This window comes from Bufo gargarizans, chromosome 4 (assembly GCF_014858855.1).
Source record: "Bufo gargarizans isolate SCDJY-AF-19 chromosome 4, ASM1485885v1, whole genome shotgun sequence".
Taxonomy (NCBI): Eukaryota; Metazoa; Chordata; class Amphibia; order Anura; family Bufonidae; genus Bufo; species Bufo gargarizans.
This window is the reverse complement of record NC_058083.1, coordinates 113,924,198-113,937,893: the sequence shown is the minus strand read 5'-3', so window position 1 is coordinate 113,937,893 and position 13,696 is coordinate 113,924,198. Positions and strand designations below refer to the sequence as shown.

Genomic DNA, 13,696 nt, shown 5'->3' with positions numbered 1-13,696 from the left:
GCGGACCCGTTGACTACAATGGGACCACGGACCGCATTTTGCGGACAATAGTAGGACAAGCTCAATTATTATTTTTTTTTGCGGATCCGCATAACGGAACAAGGGATGTGGACAGCACACTGAGTACTGTCTGTATTTTTTTGCGGGGCCATTGAAATGAATGAGTCCACATTCCGTGCCGCAAATTTGCGGAACAGATGCGGATTACAAAGTACGGACACGTGAATGGACCCTAAAGGCGCCATATATACTATGGGAAGGAAGTATTTATTTGTACAGAGATAACTTGTAGAGTAGACGAGCACATACACAGGGGAAGATTTCTCTAACTGGAGTAAAGTACAACTGGCTTAGTTGCCCATAGCAACCAATCAGATTCCACCTTCATTTTCCAAAGGAGCTCTGAAAAATGAAAGGTGGAATCTGATCGGTTGCTATGGGCAACTAAGCCAGTTTTCCTTTGCCCCGGTTTTGATAAATCTCCTCAAAGTAAAATTTTGTGTTTAAAAGTGTTTAAGTATTTTAAGAATGAATGTGACTAATCCGCCAGACATCATTGAGCGTTGTTGAGCTGTGTTTGGACCTTTTTAAGGTGTCTGCCCACACAGCAATTTATGTGCATGAAATCCGCACCAAAACTGCACAAAAAAACGCACGTAAATCCGCACGAGTACTTTGGTGCATATTTTTTTTAAATGCACTTTTTGGTGTGATTTTTCCACAGCTCTCTCTCTACCATTGAAAGGGGTGAAATCCACATAAGAAAAACGCATCAACAGTTGACGTGCTGAGGATTTCAAAATCTGCACGGCAGGTCAATTTATAAATCTAAGAAAAAAAAGCGAAGTGTCCATGAGATTTGTCTGATCTCATACACTTTGCTGGTACTGAATTACACTGCGGTTTTTCCTCATGAAAATCCATGTGTAAAAATGCACACAATCCGCATTGTGTGCCTTGGAATGCGGCAGATTTTGTTGAAGAAAATCTCTACTAATGAAACATGGGGTTTGTAGAAATCCATGCGCTTTTCCCCAAAATTAACCATGCATTCCGAGTCAGCAGGTTCTGCAAAAAAAAACTGAACATGTCCTATTATTGTCGGCATTATGGACAAGGATAGGACTGTTCTATCAGGGCCAGCTGTTCCGTTCTGCAGAATGTACATGGCCAGTATCCGTGTTTTGCGGACCACAAAACATCCAGTGGTCGTGAGCATGCGCCCTTAGAGTATCATACGCGGCTGACAAAGCAGAAGGTGAAACCGACATTTTAACATTGATATGGCTGTTATTTTATCGATTTTGGGAGTATAATGAATTTGCTGGACATATAATCGTGGTTTCGGTGCTTCGCTATTCTCTAAGCAGGAGCAGGGCTCTTATTGAAGGCTTCACCGAGTGGAGCAGTGATTTACTGCACCTGTGGAATATCTGGAGCTGTGCACAAGCCCCATTTGTGACGGTTCCTTCCAGTTGATTGGGAGCCGCGCGGTTTTATGACTTTAATTTATCATGATTTATTGATGCCATGAATTCCTGCCTGACTAGGGATCTACTGTACTGTGAGTTCAGGAAATACAGACGTCACATGAAGCTTAAACCATTTCTATTGTGTATTTTCGAATTGTAGATTCTTTACCTGATTCGGTGTGACAGACTTTATTAGGATACTTCACATCTTCGTCACCCTATCCAGTAGTCTGTTCTGGCAGACTACCGGATTTCACTGTATCTAGCATAGCTGGATACTGCCGGACCACATTGACTATTATGGGATCCGGCGGCTATCTGGCATGAGTGGCGCGTTTCAACCAGATAAAAAAAGCTACGTGCATGAGATTTTTGTCTGACCAACACCCTGTACTCATGCCGTAAACCGGCCAGATCCCCACCGGATCCTATAATAGTCAATATGGTCTGTCGGTGAACGGCAGTATCCAGTATGTCGAATATAGTGAAATCCGGTAGTCTGTTCCTCTGCCAGAACAGACTACCAGATAAGGTAGCACAGATGTGAATGTACCCAACCATAAATTTCTGCGACTGAAAATCAGCTCCTTTCAACTGAATAGGTTGCTTTTGGCAGCAAGCACATGGACTTCTACAAGCTGTGTTCAGATGAATGCAATTCGTTTTCAGTCGCAGAAATTTCATATCGTCATCTGAGTTGTGAACAGCAGCTCCAGAGGTTTGCTTTACATCATCAGTATGGACATAAGAAACTCCAAAACAAGTCATTCACGCCATGTCATTGGCACTCCGAGTTTAGCGTCGCGTTCCCATCTACTCCACTTTAAATCCCTATTGGACTGGAAGTGTGATGTATCATCTATACGCATGTAACCGCTACCAGCCAATCAATGGCCTCGGTGGTGGTGGTGGTCCCATACCATGCCTGCAAATGTCACCACTGAGGCCAGTATCTGATGTGCGTAGAAATGGCAGGTCACAGTGAAGTCAAGCGGGGAGCAAAAAGGAGACGAGAGCTTGACACTCTATCTTGTCATATAAAAAGGGTTCTCTGGTCTCTAAGGACCACTTTTTAACTATGCTCTTGTTATCTCCTGCCTGGACTACTGCAACATCCTCCTGTGTGGCCTCTCATTTAGCACTGTCGCTCCCCTCCAATCTATTCTCAACTCCGCTGCCTGGTTAATCCACCTCTCCCCTCGTTTCCCCTCTGCTCCAATCTCTTCACTGGCTCCCCATTGCCCTGCAAATTCAGTTTAAAATGCCTAAAACTACATAAGAGGAAGTCCACAACCTGTCCCATCCGTACATCTCTGACCTGCTTTCTCGATACATCTGTAACGCCCCAGAGGTGCATTACTACTTTGCACCCTGCCACTATCTCCTATGGTTAACCTAATGTCATCCTATGTATTCATTTCCAGGTTCTGCAAAATGTGTATTCATATTTCTTGTTATGTAACTATTCAAGTGTAATATGCCTGGTTCACCAGCAGGTGGCAGTATAAATGGCAGAGCTACAGATACAGAGAATGGACCTTTGTATTCCATTCTAACACCCCCCTCTGTGCTGTCATGGGCGTGTCCCACTTGCTGCAGGGAGGGAGGAGCTCTAGTTAGAGGTCAGTCTAGCCTACCCTTCTAGGTCGAGTTCAGCTTACCCCCTGCTAGGGGAAGGCAGAAGGAGCATGTCCCTGCTGGACAAGCCCTGTCTGAATCAGCTAGAGCACCTTCAGATCTGCTGGACATGGAGGCAGAAGCTGGAAGCCTCTGAAGCAAGGAGTAAAGTTTTCCCTGGACAAAGCTAGAGACAGACCAGCTTACAAAGTGAAGTACAGTATAAAGAAGGAGCGGGGTTCTATAGCCAGACTATTAGCACAGCAGAGCCAGAGAGCTACAGACATAACAGAGAAGAGTCTGCCTGCCACAGGTAATGCCGAAGCCTGCTGGAAACCATGACATAGCCTGTAAATCGTTTGGAGAAAAGTTTATTCAAGTTAAGCTGTTATTGAACTTCATCACAAGGTCTGGACTCAATTTATTGTTCATCCCCCCTACTACTACTACACACTTTTTCTGCGTTCGGAGGGCAATGCCTGGGGTCTAGTGTATCCAGGTAGGAGCACCGTGACACGTGCAACACAATTAAGGGACATTTAGGCTACCCTATAGCACTCTGGCATTCCTACACCTAAAAGGGGCCCTGTGCCCTTGTTGCTTCACTGCAACTGGCGTCACGACAAATATGTACTTGCTGTGCGCCTGACGTGTACCGCACATCCCTACACGTAATCTCAGATCCTCAAAGGACGTCCCCTCCTTATATCTCTGACCTGCTTTCTCGATACATCCCCACATGTAATCTAAGATCCTCACAGGACCTCCTTCTCTTTTCCTCTCATCTGTTCTTCACACAATCGCCTTCAAGTTCTCATGTGCTTCTCCCCTACTCTGGAACCACACCAAGACATCAGACTCTCCCCCAACATCCAAACCTTCAAGAGTAACCTGGAAAACCACCTTTGCAGGAAAGCCTACCACTTGCAATAGCATGCTACTCCACACAGCCACATGAGCACGCCCCAAATGAACACGGGAAGAGGGGCCAAGTCGTCAGGCAGAGGGGGCAGAGCAAGCCTAGCAGGAAGGGGATAGAAGTTTGGTTTGCACCATTGGGAAGCCAAAACCTAAGACTTGAGTGAAGCAGCATCAGTCACGGTCGGTTGCTGTAACACAGGCTGGATAGATGTCTTTTGTTCACACCACAATTGTATGCAATCCCTTTACAGATTGAAAATTCCCCAGTCACTCTGATCGTAGATGGTCACATTGCTAGGATCCAACAGTCAGTTCTAACTTGGGGAACCACACATTGTTATAAAATGTCATCCTAGGACAGTGGTGGCGAACCTATGGCACGGGTGCCAGAGGCGGCACTCAGAGCCCTATCTGTGGGCACCTGTGCCCTGGAAAAAGTCTATGGTGTACCAATATGCCTTAGACTTTTCCTGCCATTCATCAGCGCAGGGCGCACTATGGACAGCACAGGCAGCACACTGAATGTAGGCAGGCTATTATAGCTAAATGATAAAGTATGTGGAAGATATACTGGACTGCAGCATTCCGGTTAAATAGCCATGTTGGCACTTTGTGATAAATAAGTGGGTTTTGGGTTACAGTTTGGGCACTCGGTCTATAAAAGGTTCGCCATCACTGCCCTAGGAGATCAATCGGTGTCCATGTTTTACCTACATATTGCAATACACTCTAGTGGGCATATTTAAAAGAAAAACTTCCTGTATTAAAAAATATTACCAAAATAATTTTCAATATATAAAATAAAGGGTCTTTTATTATAATAATCTTATACAGTGTCAACATATTCTAAAGCACATGTCAGCCTTGATAACTCAGAACATATGTGTTTGTCAACTGTATTACCATCCATTTTTGTTTTTTATCTTTATGTTGCAGATGCAATCTGGGCTCTGAATTGGTTTCTTTAGTGGTACTTGAAAGTTTGTGATCCCTTTCGAATTTTCTATATTTCTGCATAAATTTGACCTAAAACTACATCAAATTTTCACATAAGTCCTAAAAGGGTAGATCAAGATAACCAAATCTAACAAATGAGTCAACATATTAGACTCATTCTTTTATTTATTGAGGTTGCTATGTAACATTATTGCTTACATTTTAATGGCCAACAAGAATAGATCATACCTACAATACTCTTATTTTCTTTCTCTTAGGCCTCTTGCACACAAACGTATTAGTTCCGTGCAGTTTGCGATCCCCAATGCACGGGCAATGTCAACTTGAATGGGTCCGTGATCCGTCCGTTCCGCCAAAAGATAGAACAAATTCTATTTATAAATTTTTTTATTTTTTTTATTTTTATTTATTTATTTTTGTTTTATATTTTTTTTATTTTTTTTGCGGAACGGAACCCCAAGGAAGCACCTTCAGATTTGCGGGAATACACACAGCCGGTGCCCCGTGTATTGTGGACCTGCCGTATGCGGGCCGCAATACAGCCACGGAAGCACTACAGCCGTGTGCAAGAGGCCTTAGGGTAATTTCACACTAGCGTTAAAGTTTTCCGTTATTGAGTTCGTCACAGGGGCTCAATACCGGAAAAAAAAGTATCAGTTATATCCTAATGCATTCTGAATGGAAAGCAATCAGTTTCAGTATGCATCAGGGTGTCTTCAGTTCAGTCATTTTTACGGAATTTGGCCGGAGAAAATACCGCAGCATGCTGTGGTATTTTCTCCATCCAAAATTCCGGAACACATGCCGGATCCAACATTATTTTCCATTGAAATGCATTAATGCCGGATCAGTCACCAAGTGTTCTGGCAACTGATCCGGTTTTCCGGTCTGTGCATGCGCAGACCTTTTTAAAATGCGGAAAAAAATAAATACTGGATCCGTTTTTCCGGATGACACCGGAGAGACTGATACGTCTACAAATGCTTGCCCGCGGATTTCCGGATCTGGCAGGCAGTTCCGGCGACGGAACTGCCTGCCGGATCTTCACAACTCAAGTGTGAAAATACCCTTAGTAAGAGCACTAAACTTATTTATGGAGGAAAATGATCTAATGGCCACCTTCACACAGTCAGTAATAGATCAGTGTTTGTAAGCCAGAACCAGAAGTGGAACCTACATAGAGAAAATATAATGGAAATATTTGTGCCTGTTCTGTGTTTTGGACCCACTCCTCTTTTTAGCTTATGGCCTTAGAAGAAGAGTTGTTGATGCTCATAAGGCTAAAAAAGGTAATAATATAAAATCATCTCTAAAGAGTTTAGACTCCACTAATCCACAGTCAGACAGACTATGTACAAATGGAACAAGGAAATTTCAGACCATTATTACCCGCCCCAGGAGCGGTCGGGGTCATATTTGTAGAAATATGGATAATGCTGACAGGTTCACAAACTTCAAGAACCACTGTATTTGAAGTATATAGCCATCATACAACATCTCATTGAGCATCATGTCCCTTGGGTAATACAATGTACCGTGCATGTTGGAAATGTGCTGTAGCAAAAGCAAGTCTTAAAAACGCAGTTTTGAAGTACAAAATGTAAACGACATTTTCACATATTATTATGTTCCACTTTCAACCCAGGACATGTAGGTTCTAATTATGAAAGCTTTAAAACCCCCATGGCACCTGCTAAAATTTGGCACAACTTAAAAGATTATTTGCAGTTTCCATCTGGGCAGCTTATGTAAATGTCTCTAAAACTAAGACTAAAATAAGTAGTTTTTCTTTTTTGCACACATGGACATGTTGCAAGCATGACAAGTACCTGCATGAAATCATCCGGCTTGTGCACTTTATAACCACATTGTATAGTATCCACTCATGGTTAGTATACACTAGAGCAGTGATGCTCAGCCTGCGGCCCTCCAGCTGTTGCAAAACTACAACTCCCAGCATGCCTGGACAGCCTACAGCTATTAGGAAATGCTCAGAGTTGTAGTTTTGCAACAGCTGGAGGGCTGCAAGTTGAGCATCACTGCTCTAGAGGGTCTATGGATACTGTTCAGTGTCTTGTGTCAGGGATAACAACTATTGGAAAAGTTGAATTTAATGCCTTGAAGTACAACCTACAGTTAGGTCCATATATAATTGGACACGGACAATTTACCTGTTTACTAAAACATATTCAAGTTGGACATAAATTCAAGACTTTTAGCTTTCATTTGAGGGACGGTTTCCACATTAAAATTGGATGAAGGGTTTAGGAGTTTCAGCTCCTTTACACGTGGCACCCTGTTTTTTAAAGGGACCAAAAGTAATTGGCCAATTGACTCAGAGGCTTTCATAGGCAGGTGTGGGCAATTCCTTCATTATTTCATTTTCAATTAAGCACATAAAAGGCCTGGGGTTGATTTGAGGTGTGGTGCTTGCATTTTGATGAGAAGTGCGGTCAAAGGAGCTCTCCATGCAGGTGAAACAAGCCATCCTTCATCTGCGAAAACAGAAAAAAAACATCTGAGAAATTGCTACACTATTACGAGTGGCAAAATCTACAGTTTGGTACATCCTGAGAAAGAAAGAAAGCACTGGTGACCTCAACAATGCAAAAGAGTGGTGAAGAGAGCCCTTCACAACAGCCAACCAAGTGAACAACACTCTCCAGGATACAGGCATATCAATATCCAAATCTACCATAAAGAGAAGACTGCATGAAAGTAATTAATTACAGAGGGTTCACTGCACGGTGAAAGCCACTCATCGGCCTCAAGAATAAGAAGGCTAGACTGGACTTTACAAAAAAAAACTTTAAAACCAGCACACTTCTGGAAGAACATTCTTTGGACAGATGAAACCAAGATCAACCTCTACCAGAATGATGAAAAGAAAAAAGTATGGTGAAGGCCTGGTACAGCTCATGATCCAAAGCCTACCACATCATCTGTAATACATGGCGAAGGCAGTGTGATGGCTTGGGCATGCATGGCTGCCAGTGGCACTGGGTCCCTGGTGTTTATTGATGATGTGACACAGGACAGAAGCAGCCGGATGAATTCTGGGGTTTTCAGAGACATACTGTGTGCTCAAATCCAGCCAAACTGATTGGTCGGCGTCTCATAATATAGATGGACAATGACCCAAAATATAGAGCCAAAGCAACCCAGGAGTTTATTAAAGCAAAGAAGTGGAATATTCTTGAATGGCCAAGTCAGTCACCTTATCTGAACCCAATAGAGCATTTCACTTGGTAAAGACTAAACTTCACACAGAAAGGCCCACAAACAAACAGCCACTGAAAACCGCTGCAGTAAAGGCCTGGCAGAGCATTTACAAGGAGGAAACGGCGTCTGGTGATGGCAATGACTGCCTAAAGTGTTGAACTCATGGACAACAGAGGGTTTTCAACCAAGTATTAGAAATTAACATTTTATTTACAATTATTTAATTCTTCCAATTACTTTTGAGCCCCTGAAATGAATCTTCCAAAAAAAAAAAAAATACTTTAGTTCCTCACATTTTTAAGCAATCATTTTGTTCAAACCTGTGAATTAAAGCTGAAAGTCTGAACTACAACTGCATCCGAATTGTTTTGTTCAAAATCCATTGTGGTTACTGTACAGTCGTGGCCAAAAGTTTTGAGAATGACACAAATATTAGTTTTCACAAAGTTTGCTGCTAAACTGCTTTTAGATCTTTGTTTCAGTTGTTTCTGTGATGTAGTGAAATATAATTACACGCACTTCATACGTTTCAAAGGCTTTTATCGACAATTACATGACATTTATGCAAAGAGTCAGTATTTGCAGTGTTGGCCCTTCTTTTTCAGGACCTCTGCAATTCTACTGGGCATGCTCTCAAATCAACTTCTGGGCCAATTCCTGACTAATGGCAACCCATTCTTTCATAATCGCTTCTTGGAGTTTGTCAGAATTAGTGGGTTTTTGTTTGTTCACCCGCCTCTTGAGGATTGACCACAAGTTCTCAATGGGATTAAATCTGGGGAGTTTCCAGGCCATGGACCCAAAATGTCAACGTTTTGGTCCCCGAGCCACTTGGTTATCACTTTTGCCTTATGGCACGGTGCTCCATCGTGCTGGAAAATGCATTGTTCTTCACCAAACTGTTGTTGGATTGTTGGAAGAAGTTGCTGTTGGAGGGTGTTTTGGTGCCATTCTTTATTCATGGCTGTGTTTTTGGGCAAAATTGTGAGTGAGCCTACTCCCTTGGATGAGAAGCAACCCCACACATGAATGGTCTCAGGATGCTTTACTGTTGGCATGACACAGGACTGATGGTAGCGCTCACCTTTTTCTTCTCCGGACAAGCCTTTTTCCTGATGCCCCAAACAATCGAAAAGGGGCTTCATCGGAGAATATGACTTTGCCCCAGTCCTCAGCAGTCCATTCACCATATTTTCTGCAGAAGATCTGTCCCTGATGTTTTTTTTGGAGAGAAGTGGCTTCTTTGCTGCCCTTCTTGACACCAGGCCATCTTCCAAAAGTCTTTGCCTCCCTGTGCGTGCAGATGCGCTCACACCTGCCTGCTGCCATTCCTGAGCAAGCTCTGCACTGGTGGCACTCTGATCCCGCAGCTGAATCCTCTTTAGGAGACTATCCTGGCGCTTGCTAGACTTTCTTGGATGCCCTGAAGCCTTCTTAACAAGACTTGAACCTCTTTCCTTGAAGTGCTTGATGATTCTATAAATTGTTGATTGCACCTTAATCTTAGTAGCCACAATATCCTTGCCTGTGAAGCCATTTTTATGCAACGCAATGATGGCGGCACACGTTTCTTTGCAGGTCACCATGGTTAACAATGGAAGAACAATGATTTCAAGCATCACCCTCCTTTTAACAGGTCAATCTGCCATTTTAACCCAATCAGCCTGACATAATGATCTCCAGTCTTGTGCTTGTCAACATTCTCACCTGAGTTAACAAGACAATTACTAAAATGATCTCAGCAGGTACTTTAATGACAGCAATGAAATGCAGTGGAAATGTTTTTTTGGGATTAAGTTAATTTTCATGGCAAAGAAGGACTATGCAATTCATCTGATCACTCTTCATAACATTCTGGAGTATATGCAAATTGCTATTATAAAAATTTCCAATATTTATGTAATTCTCAAACTTTTGGCCACAACTGTACAGAACAAAAATTGGAAAAATGTTGTCTGTCCAAATATATATGGACCTAACTGTATATTGCAGTGCTCGTAAATGGTGCTACTCACCGGAGAGTCCTTATATTTTAAACTAAAAGGGGAAGGGGACATCAGGCTGATGTGGCATGGCAGCATATGCACTAATTATAATAAACATATTAATAATAATACTTCTCATGGTGTGAATATTATACTCCAGTGTGGCCATATAAAGCACATCATCAACAGAATGTCCAAGGTGTTTTATATTGGACATAGATATCGCGCATGTGTAGTGGAGGTGCTCAGAGATACATCCACTGGTGTCACACATCCTTCTGTGGCAATTTTAATTTTTTGAAAAATCCAGAAGTGGGTTGGAAGGGAATGAAAAACATAAAGGAAGGGCTTCTACTTCTCACCCTAGGGGATCCACTTCTGGCTTCGGCTCCAAAAACTGCCACATAAAGCAGTGTGTGACACCACCCTTAGGCCCCTTTCACACAAGCGAGTTCCACGCATTGGAATTGCATCCTGAGCACCTGTCCTGACCTCCCAGCACTGCCGGGGTCGCACAGCATTATATTGGTCTATGATGCTATGTAACCCTTAGGCCCATTTCACACGAGCGAGTTTTCTGAGCGGGTGCAATGCGTGATGTGAACACATTGCACTCGGCCTGAATCCTGACCCATTCATTTTAATAGGGCTGTGTACATGAGCGTTGCTTTTCACGTATCACTTCTGTGTTGCGTGAAAATGCAGCATGTTCTATATTCTGCGTTTTTCACGCAGCCCTGGACCCATAAAAGGGAATGGGGCTGCGTGAAAAACGCATTGTATCCGGATTGCGTTGCTTTGTAAATGCAAGTAACTTGGCAACAGTGAAGGGATTTTGGACAGGAAGTTGAGTTTGACAGCGTCTAGCTCCAGGCAGTGCAGTGTGAGAAGTTTGTTTGGAAAGTCTCCTGCCCTTGCGGACCTATTTCAGCATGCCCAAGCCACCCAAATCCATGGACGTTAAGAGGCTCATTGTCCTCGTGCAGGAGAGGCCCTGCATTTGGGATACAAGGTCGGGGGAATACCACAACCGGTACAAAAAGGATGCAGCATAGGTGGAAATAACCCAGGAGCTGTTTACCACTATATGGGAGAAAACAAAAGGCCAGAGTTTTGGTAAGTAGCCAATCTATGCATGTGTGATACTTGCTGTCCTCCCTAGCATAGCACATGTCATACGTTTTGTTCTCTGTAGGATTGTATTTTTTTTTATTTTTTTTTGTGCTAAATTTAGCTTTTGTTGTCTTTTTATTAAAAGTGGATGAAGCCAAAAATCGGTGGCGGAGCTGCAGGGACCAGTTCTGGAAGGAGCTGCAGCATCAAGGCCACCTAAGAATAGACACTACATGTTTAGGGAAAAAACACATGTTCCTACATGAAGTGATGGAACTGCGTCCGTAAGTTAATTATAAACACTGACCACTACATGTTTATCAGTACACACTGTATGTTGACAATGTGATTATTTAATTTTTTTTTTTAACCATTTGTAAATTAGAAATGTCATAGTTGCTGATAGCAACCAAGCCGATTTCTCCTTTCATTACAAGTGGAATCTGTTTTTTATTTTTTATTCTTTTTGCTATGGACAGCTATGCCACTTCTAATTTCCCCAATGTTGCTACATGACCACATATGTAATATGTTGGTTAGTATATGTAATACTATGTGCTAAATGTATTTTGCTGATGATAGTGATGAGTGGCAGGGATCATATTCGAATTCGCTATATTTCGCAAATATTTTTTAGAATATTCAGCGAATATTTGCAAATTCAAATATTCGTTATATTCTACTTTTCAGATTTTTCGTGTAAAAAAAAAAAAAAAATGTAATTGCGTAATATGCGAATATTTATTACGTGTTCAATACAGGCGTGCGTCAAAAAGGAATATATAGCACTATATTCGATTTATAGTGCTATATATTCGTGTTTTAGAATATTCTTCATTTTTTTTTATTTTTATTTTTTTCATCTGAAGTTACGATTCCACCCTGCTTAAGTTGCTTGTCAAGCAATTTAAGCAGGGCGGAATCATGACTTCAGATGGAAAAAAATGACGACTATTCTAAAAAACTAATATATAGCACTATATCGAATATAGTGCTATATATTCCTTTTTGACCTACGCCTGTATTGAAGCGTAATATTTGCATATTACGCGATCATTATATTGGCAATTTTTTAAGTAAAAATAAAAAAATGACGAATATTCAAAATATTCTCGAAGTTGGGAAATTTGCCATAAATATTCGTAATTCGAATATTCACGCTCAACACTAGTAATATGTGACGTGACTATTTTTTTTTAAAAAGTGTGTTCATATATCATATTATTTTACATGTTCTGTTTTTTTTTTTTTTTTTTAATTGTGAAGAACGGAGGACAACTAAGAGGAGGAAGCAGAAGAGTCTGCTCTCCAGCACCTACAAGGAGGACACTCCCTCTGGGCCACCTCCTACAGAGAGTGCTGAAGGACCCCGCACCTCTGCATCCACGCATCCCACTTCGGGAGTTGGTTTCCCCCCCCCCCCCCCCCCCGCACTTTGCCTTTACCCAGCCAAAGATGGGCCATTCCTCCTGCTGAAGCTCTGGTCAATAGCTAGGTACTGGACTATTTGTCTAGAGCCCGGCAGGAGGACCATGATGGGGAATGTAATGGATACCATGAGGTTTGTGGTGTATATGGTCTTTAATGAGGTATTAGTACATATTTCACATACCGTGTTCTAAGCAAAATATGTAGGCTCACAACCCACGTCAAGGGTCCTCATTATCTTGTGAGTCCCTAACTAAAAAATACTAAAACTAACTAAAAATTAACCATCCAGGTTGTGAAAAAATAAATAAACATGGCAACTACAACCTTCAATGTGTCGAGTACTACTGCTGGAAAAGGAATGAACTGATAGAGGACATAAAATAATCAGAAAATAACTCCCTCACTCTCAGTCCAGCAGATCCTAATCTTCCAAGTTGGAAAGTGTCTCTTCCAGGTGGTGGACTATATACTTCGGCGTCTTCATCAGGTGTTGACTCATAGGTGCGTATGTAGTTGTGCAGCACTAGACACGCTTTGATGACCACATTCACATTTTCGGGAGCCAGCTGTATGGCCGAAAGAAAAAAACCTCCATTTGAAAAAATGCCAAAGGCGCACTCCACAAACTTTCTGACCCTACTTAGACGATAATTAAAAGTGCACCACTTTTCATCCAAACTTTGCCTTGAAAAGGGATGCATCGTCCCCTACAGCCACATAAGGCACAGGTGGACTAGAGGAGCCAGGAAGGTTTGCTGGCTGTGGTACGTCCAGTTGGTTGGACTGAAGCCACCGACTTTTCCTGGAAGCCCTGAAGATGTGAGCATCTGCAGTACTTCCATAGGACCCAATATCTACAATTATAAACCTGTAGTTTGTGTCCGCCAAGGCCAACAAAACTATAGAGAAAAACTGGTTATAGTTATAGAATCAGGACCCTGAGTTCGGCGGCTTCTTAACCCGTATGTGCTTCCCGTC

General features: G+C 42.2%; 1 protein-coding gene across 2 annotated transcripts in view; it reads left to right on the top strand.

The window, feature by feature from the left end:
• SGPP2 (sphingosine-1-phosphate phosphatase 2) overlaps nucleotides 1-13,696 on the top strand; it is a 56,416-nt gene that overhangs the window by 1,936 nt on the left and 40,784 nt on the right. The window contains exon 1 of one of the 2 annotated variants that reach the window (XM_044291897.1): nucleotides 13,133-13,219. The exons of the other annotated variant lie outside the window; for it this stretch is intronic. The gene's annotated coding sequence lies outside the window, so the exon portion shown is untranslated. Of the gene's footprint in view, nucleotides 1-13,132; nucleotides 13,220-13,696 lie in introns of those variants that run through there. 2 annotated transcript variants of the gene reach the window in all.